This window comes from Juglans microcarpa x Juglans regia, chromosome 4S, assembly GCF_004785595.1.
Source record: "Juglans microcarpa x Juglans regia isolate MS1-56 chromosome 4S, Jm3101_v1.0, whole genome shotgun sequence".
In the NCBI taxonomy this organism is placed as follows: Eukaryota; Viridiplantae; Streptophyta; class Magnoliopsida; order Fagales; family Juglandaceae; genus Juglans; species Juglans microcarpa x Juglans regia.
Genome location: NC_054601.1, coordinates 19,192,407 through 19,203,078, shown reverse-complemented (window position 1 = coordinate 19,203,078; position 10,672 = coordinate 19,192,407). Strand labels below are relative to the sequence as shown.

Here is a 10,672-nt window from a genome sequence, read left to right as displayed (position 1 = left end):
ATAAAAAACAAAGTATGCTAGAGAAGCTTAATTAAATGAAGTTATATCAAACTAAACAGAAAAACCAACAACCATTTTTTTTTTTTTATAAGTCCAACAACAAATTTTAATTAGTCTACTTCTCAGCAAGACAGGGAATTTGCGCCTCCAAATATCATTATCAAGCCAAATGCACATCCCTACGAAAGAAGAAAAACTAAATTACGAAGACTTTGCCTTTTGATAACCATGATTGATAATTTTAGTGTTAAAGACACAACTGTAACAACCCATCCAAATGAATGCCACAGGAAGAGAACCCATAAATTAGGTCAAATACCTTAATGGGCCTAAGGCTCGGCTGAAGTCCATTGCTAAGCCCAACTACATGGGCTGAATGCCATTTCTAGGAAGTTTCCTAGAAGGCGCCTAGAAGGAAGATTCCTTTGAACTTCCTTGTTCTGCTATAATTCTAAATTTATCGTCACTTACTTGTTCTGCTATAATTCTAAATTTATCGTCACTTAGTCCGTCTTGGAAGTAAAGGCATTTCACTTGGGTTGTGTCACAGAGCTCATCGGCTTCACACCTCACCACTTCATCTCCAAGTTTCTTCCATCCCTTGCAAATATCCATTATTAACAACGAAATATTTAATTTGTTTCAATTATACACTTATTTGTAAGGATTTAAGTTCTTGTTGGAAAGCTTGTTATTTGGAATGAGTTTTGACCCGTTGTATTAGGCACTCCATTTGTGATTATATTTTGGTGATTTTCTTTCTAGGATGACATGTGGCCATAATCCTTGTATTAGGCACTCCATTTGTGATTATATTTCTTATATATAAATGGCGAAGAAGACATTTATCAATGTATGATGTTGTCGAAGAATTTCTGCAAAGCCATAATAACCTCATGCCAATAACGTATTAGTAATAAACAATTAAGAAGATGACCAAGGGTTTTAGGGACAAATTCGGAGGAGGATATAGCATAGTATTTATATGAACACTTCGAAGTGGACGTCTTGTAGTCATAAAGAGGTTAGACAAGTCCAAAGCAAACGGAAAAGGTTTTATCAATGAATGGCAACCATTGGACGGATCCAACGCATGAATGTAGTGCAACTCATTGGTTTTTGTGTTCATGGATCAAAGTGTGCCCTTATATATGAGTTCATGTCTAATTGATCTCTAGGCAAATACATTTTTATGTCACAAGCATATATCCTCCTCAACTACAGGAAAATATATAATATTACTCTAGGAATGGCTCGTATATGAGATTGAATATTTACATCAAGGATTCAACATGCAGATTTTTCATTTTGATATAAACCTCACAACATTCTTCTTGATGAGATTTTTACACTAAGGTTTCAGATTTTGGGTTGGCAAAATTATATCTGGTAGAAGGTTGTATAGTTTCTTTGACTGCTACGAGAGGAACGCTAGGATACATGGCTTCTGAGTTGTTCTACAAAATATTAGAGGTATTTGATACAAAGCTGATGCCTATAACTTTGGGATGTTATTAGGAGGTCAGGGACTAGCAAGCCTTCGACAAGTGGAGCGAAACGAGCCACTTGAGTTGGCTCTCCTAGACCCAAGCCTCCCCGAGGCCAAATTCAGGATCAGCAATAGAATGGGATCGATCCCGGCATAATCTAATACCACCTATGCGTAGACCCCAAGGTTAGGAAGGTCAGGTAGAAGTGTCGAAGTTTCAACGTCGAGAAATGCGCCGCCATCATCAAGGAGGTCAACCGCCTATTAGCCACAAGGTTCATATGGGAAGCACACTACCCGGATTGGTTATCCAGGGTCGTGCTGGTGAAGAAGGCCAATGACAAATGGAGAATGTGTGTCAACTTCACCGATCTGAACAACACTTGCCTAAAAGACAATTTCCCTCTTCCCTGAATCAACTCGATAGTGGACACCACCGCGTGCCACTGCTGGCTAACGCTTGCTGAGCTTCATGGATGCTTATTTAAGATATAACTAGATCCTCATAAACCTTGACAACGAGGAAAAAACATCATTCATCACCGAGAAGGGGGCTGTACTACTACACCGCCATGCCTTTTGGCCAAAAAAATGTTGGAGCAACTTTTCAACGACTGATCAACCTCAAGGAACAAATAAGGCAAAACATGGAAGTCTATGTGGACAACCTGCTCGTTGAGAGTAAGACCCCTGAACAACACTTGATCAACTTGCGTAAGGCCTTTGTGGCGCTTTAGCTTTACCAGATGAAGCTCAACCCTGCAAAGTATGCATTCGGTATCTAATCTGGAGAGTTCCAAGGTTTCATGAATTCTGAGCAAGGGATAGTGGCCAACCTAGAGAAGGTGGAATACATACTCAACATTGCCCCACCACGAAACATTAACGACGTAGAAAGACTTGACGGTTGGGTGGCAACCCTTAATCGGTTCGTGTCTAGGTCGACGGAAAATGCCTACCATTTTTCAAGGTCATGCGGAAGGAGCAGACTTGGAACAACGAGTGTTACCAACTATTCGAGACCTTCAAACAATACCTCACCAGCCCACCCTTGCTCACCCAAGCTAAACTAGGAGAAGCCTTGAACCTGTATCTATCCATCTCCCTGCACGCAGTCTCCGCGACCTTGGTACGAGACTGAAAGGCTCATAGAAGCCAATTTATTATACCAGCTGAGCTTTTCAGGAAAAGGAGGCGAGATACCCCCGCATGGACCAACTCGCCTTCGCCCTAGTAATGACTACCCACCGGCTCAAACCATATTTCCAGGCACACTCAATACAAGTTCTGATCAAAGTCCCTCTGAAGAATACCGGTTGGTGAACTGGGTAATAGAGCTGAGCGAGTTCGACATCGAATACAATCCTAGAAACTATAAAAGGGCACGTGTTGGCAAACTTCATTGCAAAGTTCATTGGCTTCCCAAAAATGGTCCAAGATGCGCCTCCCGTGAAGCCCTAGCAGGTCTTTGTCGATGGCTCGTCTTGTTGGGTTGGAGGGGGAGAGGGAGTGCATATCTCTTAGATGCCAGAGAAGAGCACAACTACACCATCAGCCTGGCATTCAAAACCACAAGCAATGAAGCAAAGTCCGAAGCATTGCTAACCAGGTTAGCAATTGTCGAGTCACTGGGTGCCGATGAAGTGGAAGTACAAGTTGACTCCAAGTGGTCATCAACCAAGTGCGGGGGGAATTCACCACAAAAAGCGATAAGTTGAAGAAATATTTGACGTTGGTGGGAGAAAGACGCAGCCAATTTTGGTATTTCTAGATTTAGCAAGTACCCTAGGCAAAGAAGCTGAAGGTCGATAGGTTGGCATGAGCCGCGTCTAGGTAGGACGACACCCCTCTACAAAGTAGACAGTGACCAAAATGATGGATGCCCCTGCAGTAGGGGCTGAGACCTCAAAAGTAAGGTCAGGAACTCCAAAATGGGCATAAGAGATAATCAGATACCTAGATGCCAATGAGCTGCTCGATGAAAAGTGGGAGGCAAGGAAGGTTAAGAACAAGGCAATGTGCCTCACTCTCGTAGACAGAGTCTGTACTGGTGAGCTTACTTGGCACCTTTGTTGAGATACATTTTTCCCAACGAAGCACAGTATATGTTCTCGGAGATACACGAAGGAGTGTGAGGGAACCCCTCAGGTAAGAAAGCACTGGCGGGAAAGGTAGTGAGGGAGGATACTACTATCTAAGCACCCTTAAAGATGTGGAAGAATTTATCCAGAAATGCCAAAAGTATTAGGAGTACGCCCCAATACCTCACTGCCCGCCAGAGGAGCTGCATTGATCGTGTAACCCTGGCCTTTTGCGTTGTGAGGAGTTGACCCGGTCGGCCACCTATCATCTGGCAAAGGAGGTGTGAAGTTTGTAGTCATGGTTGTCTACAATTTCACCAAATGGGTGGAAGTTGAAGCTCTCACGAAGATCATGGCAAGCAACGTCACATGATACCTATGAAAGGCCATAGTATGCAAATTTGGATCCCTCACTTCATAATCTCGAACAATGGTAGGCAGTTCAACTCAGATCACTACCATGACTGGTGCAGAGACTTGGTAATCAAACCCTTCATACACATACCTGGCACACCCATAGGCCAACAGGCAAGTCAAAGTGACCAGCAAAACGCTGCTTGCGATACTAAGGAAGAGGCTTGACAAAAGGAAAGGGGTTTGGGAAAAGAACTCCCTGAAGTGCTGGGCCCACTGGGCCACTGTCAAAACTCTAATGAGGGAAACCCCTTTCATCCCTTCCACCCTTGCAGGACTAATTACTTTACCGTGGAGAGTCAATGGCGGGTCCAGCCTCATGCTGCCTAACCCCCTCACAGCGAAGCGCGAATCTAGCGCCCTAGCTGCCCAATATCTTACCTCCCCACAGGGCTCAACGAAGCGAGTTTAGTTTCCAGGCTATTGGACCTCTATCACTGAGGAGCACGGGTCTAGCCCTTGGTTGCCTAAACTATTTACCTTCCCATGGAGTGTCAACTAGCGGGTCCATGCTCAGACTGCCCGATCTCCCTCGCAAAGAAGTGCAAGTCCATGCTTCTTGACTCCCTCACACGAAGCATGGGTCAAGCCCCTGGTTCCCCGACATCTTACCTTCCCGTGAGCTTTAAATGGGCGAGTTTAGTCCCCAAGCAGCTAGACCTCTCTCATGGAGGAGCGTGGGTCCAATCCTTGGCTGCCCAAACTATTTCCCTTCTCATGGAGAGTCAACAGGCTGGTCTAGCTTTAGACTACTCGACCTCCCTCAAGACAAAAGGAAGGTCCAGCCCCCTGGTTGCCCAATATCGTACCTTTCCATGGAGAGTCAATAGGTGGGTTCGGCCTCAAGCGGCCTGACCTCCCTCACGATGAAGCGCGGGTGCAGCCCCCTAGCTGACCGACATCTTACCTCCACGTGAGGCTCAAAGGTGCAAGTTTAGTCTCCAGACTGTTAAATCTCTCTTATGGAGGAGCGCAGGTCCAGCCTCAAAGTGCCCAACCTCCCTCACATCGAAGAACGAGTCTAGCCTCCTGGCTGCACAACGTCTTACCTTTCCTTGGAGAGTCAACAGGCAAGTCTAGCCTCAGGCTGACCAACCTCCCTCACAATGAAGCACGGGTCCAGCCCCCTGGCTGCCGGACATCTTATATCCCATGAGGCTCAAAGGGGCAAGTTTAGCTCCAGGCTACTCGAGCTCTCTCATGGAGGAGCACGAGTCGAACCTTTGGCTGCCCGACTACTTATCTTCTCAACCACTCAGCTTTGATCATTTTGCAATTGAAGTTTGGATCGTTTCTAACCACTAACTCACTATACTTTAGCATGATTACGCACCCCATCCCCACTACAAGTTTATGACAAAGCATTGAGCAAAGGGGTTCCTTACACTTAACCCCCGACAACCAAAGGGAGATCAGTCCACACTAGCACCCCACCAATTAAGAGATAAAAGATGACATAATGATGAAAAGGAGAAGGCAGAGAGATCACGGAATATAATTGATAAATATATATATATATTTATGTCTATAAAGGAATCTATTACAAATGTCTCTTTACAGGAAAACTAAGAAGAAAAGTACAAAGAGGCAAAGAAGTGCAAGATTAGCCAATAGAGTCGTCGGGAAAGGCAATCGTCACCAAGTCCTTGCCTATGGTAGTGTCGTGCTTCAGCCCCACCGCGTCCAGGGTAGGAGACACCAGATCTATTGACCTCAAGTCATCTTGCTAGTTCTCTAGCACGTGGTCCCGCATTCTTTCCAAGCCCTCCAGATAACCGAGAGAACAGGCTTGGTCGCTGATGACCTTAACCTGCTTTAGCTGGTCATTCATGCGGGCAATAATATCTTGGACTTGGGTCAACTATAACCTCATGTTGTCGATAATGATGTTGTGAGAGGCCACCTGATACTCCATCTCGCCCAACCTGGCTTCCAACTCCTCCACTAACAAATTCCTTGTCTGCTTTGTGGCCAGCCAGGGACATCTCGGCCTCTAGATCCTTTATCTGTCGGACCTTGGACTCGAGCTTAGCCGACTTACTCTTCACCATCTGGGAAAGGGACATAAAGTTATTTTTGAGCCAGTTGTGCGACTGAGTGTCGAAATTATCTTGCTTCTTGAACTTTAAGTTCTCCTCCTAAAGCTCCTGGGCCACCCCTATCAGGTCATCGAACTCCTCTGCCTGGGGGTCCAACAGACGCTATAGGTTGTCCCATACCTCCCCGTAAAGCTCTACCTCCTGGCGATGTTGGCCAGCCTCCTCTGACGCCTTGTCAAAATCATACCTCAGTTGGGCCATTTGACTGCACAGCTGGGTATTCTAACGGTGAAGCCAGTCAATCCTTTTCTACTTTTGCCGATGACTGGACTCCATCTTACTAAGGGTCTCCACCAATTTCTCTTTCTCCTTTCTCACCTGCCTAGCGTGCCATATGACCAGGTTAGATAGGGAGCGGAGTACCTGGTTCACCTCCTTCAAGCCTCCCCTGTCGTCCACAATAAGGGTTGCCAACTGCTCCACCCCATGACAAATACACAAGTCAGCATAAGGAAAGTAGAGAAATGAGAAATAGAAGGAAACACCAAAACTTACCCTAGAGAAGAATGCATTAAGTGTGTCCACCATCCCCTGGATGGACTTAGCGTAGGCTCTCTCAAACCCAGGCATAGCCCTTGGGACCTCGCTCCCACTAGCCTCCCGAGATCACCCCACGTGGCCCAAGTGTGTGGAAGGAAAAAACATGGATAGGAGAACTACTCGACCCCTCAGCCAATGGACCAAACGGAAACTCGGCATCACCTGTCGCATCACCTTGGGGCACCTCAGAAGCCTTCTGCCTGGTGCCAACTTTGGGACCAGTCCTTACCTCAACCTCTAGGGAATCCACAATGACCTCCACTTCCTCTGCCACCTTCGGTTACTCAAAATCCTTTGCTACTACCACCTCGACGACAATCTCTGGCAAGACCATGATTGGGGCCGTGATGGTGTTAATGAAGGTCAACGAGGTCTTAGTCTCGAGCGAGACTACCAATGCCTCATTGGCCTTCATTGAAACCTCCTTGGCCACCTCTGCCATAACCATGGGGACCTCGCCCGCCTTCGAAACTACCACCAGGGGTGTTTCCATAGAAGTGACTTCATGCTCAAGAGAATAGTCGAAGGGGGACCTCTCCGGGATCAAAGACATCCTAGCCCTCGCCTGCCTATGCCTGCTCCCCGACAGATGGAAGCCATTCGCCCTGTACAATGCACTCACCTCCCTCTAGGGAGGGAATCATCTTGACATTGACCATGGGCAAACGGAAAACAATCTCGGACTCTCTTGAGGGGTGGTCCAAGAGAGCCCCATGCAAATGCAGCACTAGCATTTCTTCAGCCTAAGTGAGGGTCTTAGTCTTTCCTGCATTGCCTAGCGGGGTAGGAGAAGAAACGGCCTGAGAAACCAAAGGGGGGTGGGTCACAGTCCGTGGAGCTTCAACGATCTCAGAAACAACTCGAACCCCCAAGACTCGATTGTACTGTTACTCTAAGCGGGCCACCGTCTGCCCTTAACGCAACCAAAAACTGCAAGTATTCCCCATATGCCTCAAGATGCTGTGGGTCAGAACGAACTCTTAGGTAGTGAGGTCCGAGTGCTCTGGGTTGATGTCCTCTAATGTCTAGCTCCATACAACATGGTGACTCGTTAGAATCCTCCATGCGTTGTGGAGTTGCGTGGGAACGAGACAGAGGTAGTCCAGCACGTCACAAACCGATCGGCAAAAAGGAAGTTGTAGTCCACTGGTAAACATGCCCGAATATAATGCCAATTTCATAGTGTAAGTCTCAGTGTCTACGGCTGCTTCATAGGCAGTAGGAACCTCGAAGAGGACGGAGTCTAGGACTTCGAAAGAGGCCTTCAGTGACCTCAAAAATGTTGAAGTAGGCTGCGACCTCCAACCAAATTATTAAAATGCTTGGACTTGGTGCAAACCTCCAGAGGATCCATTCTCCCAGGGGTCCTAAAAAGATCTAAAGGGCGGGCAGAGCTCTATACCTAGGGAGCAGTGTGAGAGGCATTCTTAGGAGCCATGGAACCAGGTAGTGGAGGCAGACGGAGAATCAAAGAGAAGGGAGAAGAAATTAAGGAAACGAATAAGAGAAAAGGTAAAGGCTCAAGAACTTCAAGAAAGAGTGAAATCAAACAAACTAAAGAAGGGAAGAGGGGTGGACTTAAATAGGTGCCAACGAACCAGCACGTGCTACATGAAGCGACGCAAGAGGGAAATCATCAACCGTTACCCAAACAATGGAAGCCGAACGTGCGCACTCAAGTGCACGATAATCTGTCAAAGACATGCGCCGAAACATTCCCAAACATAAAGGAATTCCCACCAAAGGAACTATACCGCACTGGAAACAAGTCAAGGGGGATAGACGGGATGCGTCGACCCTGACACTCACCTGCAATGACTAGCATTAAAGGATCTACGTCGGCAAGTGAATGGAAAGCACGAGCAACCCTCCATTCTTTGACGATGGGGACAAGAAGTGACCGCACCAATCGCCAAAAATCAAGATACGACCTGGGAAGCATTGCCGCATTAATGACGCCATCTAAGATGTCACTCTACATTAAAGGTAGTGATTGGGGTAACTGTGGGTGCACCATAAGCCCCTGACATAAGGTACGAGAATGTCCCCCTGAAACCTCATATAAAAATCATGCTCTAGGTACGAATGAATCTCTCTTAACTCTATTACTCTCCAACAATTATCTTAGGTGAAGTACCGACTTTTGTATCGGAAGATCCCTGGACCACCACTGAGCCCATCTTTGTCTTCGAGATTGCAGGTAAAAACATCCCAACTCGGGTTGCAGAAATTTAGCCGAGGCATACGAAACACGAACTTAACATTAGTAATGGAAATGATCAGTAAAAGAAAGAACTTGAATGCTTTTGCAGAACATTCAAGCCAAATTTAATTTTCTACTTGGGTTTATGACCAACAATTTCATGACAAAGAAGGCATAGAAAGGGAAGATGCCATAGAGGATGAAAAGAAAATATGTAAGAAAAAAATCATAGTTGCCTTGTGCATTCAAAATGGTCTATCAATGAACAAAATGGTCAAAATGCTTAGAGGAGAAGTTGAAAGAGTACAAATGCCTCTCAAGCCTCTTCTATCTTCACCAAAGAGAGAGATAAGGGATGCTAGAGATTATTCGATTCAAGCTTGTTCATCAATTCAACTTGGTGAATCAAACTAGTCATTAAATTTTGGTTGCACCTTCCTGTCTTATCTTTCTGGAACTAGGTTATGATCTGTTCCTTTTTTTCAGAAGATTCTCTACCAACCAAACAATGGAAATCATGCTTCAAAGCATACGTGCAAGGTTGATGGTGTTTAATAGTAGCTATAAAGAAATTAGCCGAGTCCAAAGCTATGTTTGAGTTTGAAGTTTTATTCAAAAAGAAAAGTTTTCTCACTTATATTAACTGTAGTTATGACATTATCATTACTTCTCCCTAAGCGAAGAGACTTTACTTTTATCCATCTAGTAGTTTTGTGACTTACTCGAGTCTTTCTTTCTTTGAGCCTTTTCTTTAGCGAAAGCTAGGGATGGGCAAAAACTCCACTCACTCTAACTTTGTCCTAGCTCTGACGATCCTCCGACTCTGACGGAGTTAGAGGCTTCGAAAATCGAAGTCGGAGTCAACTCTGACTCCCCTAATCAGAGTCGGAGTTCAAAGGCCAACTATTTATACCTTATATATTAGATATTATAATACATAAATCAGGTAGCCAAGTGGCCTAATGGTTGAGACAGTGTTTTGGCAACATCAGAACCTAAGTTCGAGTCCCTTACAATTTCATGTTTTACAATTTTTTTGAAGAAAACTTGAAACGTCATTTTTAATAGGGTATATATTCATCTCTTTTGAAGAATAAATCCCTAACCTACGCATTAACTCTCTTCTCTCCTCCCCCTCCAGTGCCTTCACTCATTCCACCACTCCATCATCACCTCCACATTCTTTGATCGGACTAAGTCAGATGCCATGCTCTTCATCTTCTTCTTCTTCTTCACCGTCCCTTTTCCTCTTGGCTGGTTTCAAATGCTTCATCTTCTTTGTCATCCCTTCAAGTTTCAACTTCTTCGTCTTCTCCGTCATGACTCATCCCTTCTCCATCAAGATTCAAATTTCAATCCAAGTGTTTTGCTGCCACAAGGACTTCATGCGCATGTTCTTCCTCATCATCGGTCCCATGCATGTTCTTCATGATTCATCAACTCTTTGTCAGTTTCTCTGTAGCTTGATTTGTGCCTATAATTTCTTGTTGTGGGTGATTTTTGCAATTTTATTTGGATTGGATTTTGTTTATGGGTGATTTTGGCAATCAGATTTAGATTGATTTTTGCTTATGTGGGTGATTTTCGCAAGCAGAGATTCAGATTTGCATTTTGATTGATTTTTTCTTTATTCAGTGAGCGATTTCTTTCTGTGACTCCGATATCCCGACTCGGACTCCGACAATTCCCATTGGGTTCGAACTCCAATTTCTGAGCTGCCCTTCGATATAAAACTACAAAGATAAACTATTTGGGCAGAGCCCTTCGATATGATCATTTAATAAAATTCAGTCCATTAACATATACAAAGACGTGGTCCAATCATAAGGGTTAGCGTAGTAGATGA

At 45.0% G+C, this 10,672-nt stretch overlaps 1 pseudogene; it reads left to right on the top strand.

The window, feature by feature from the left end:
• Positions 1-770: 770 nt before the first annotated feature.
• On the top strand, positions 771-9,240 carry LOC121262101 (annotated as a pseudogene).
• Positions 9,241-10,672: the final 1,432 nt, after the last annotated feature.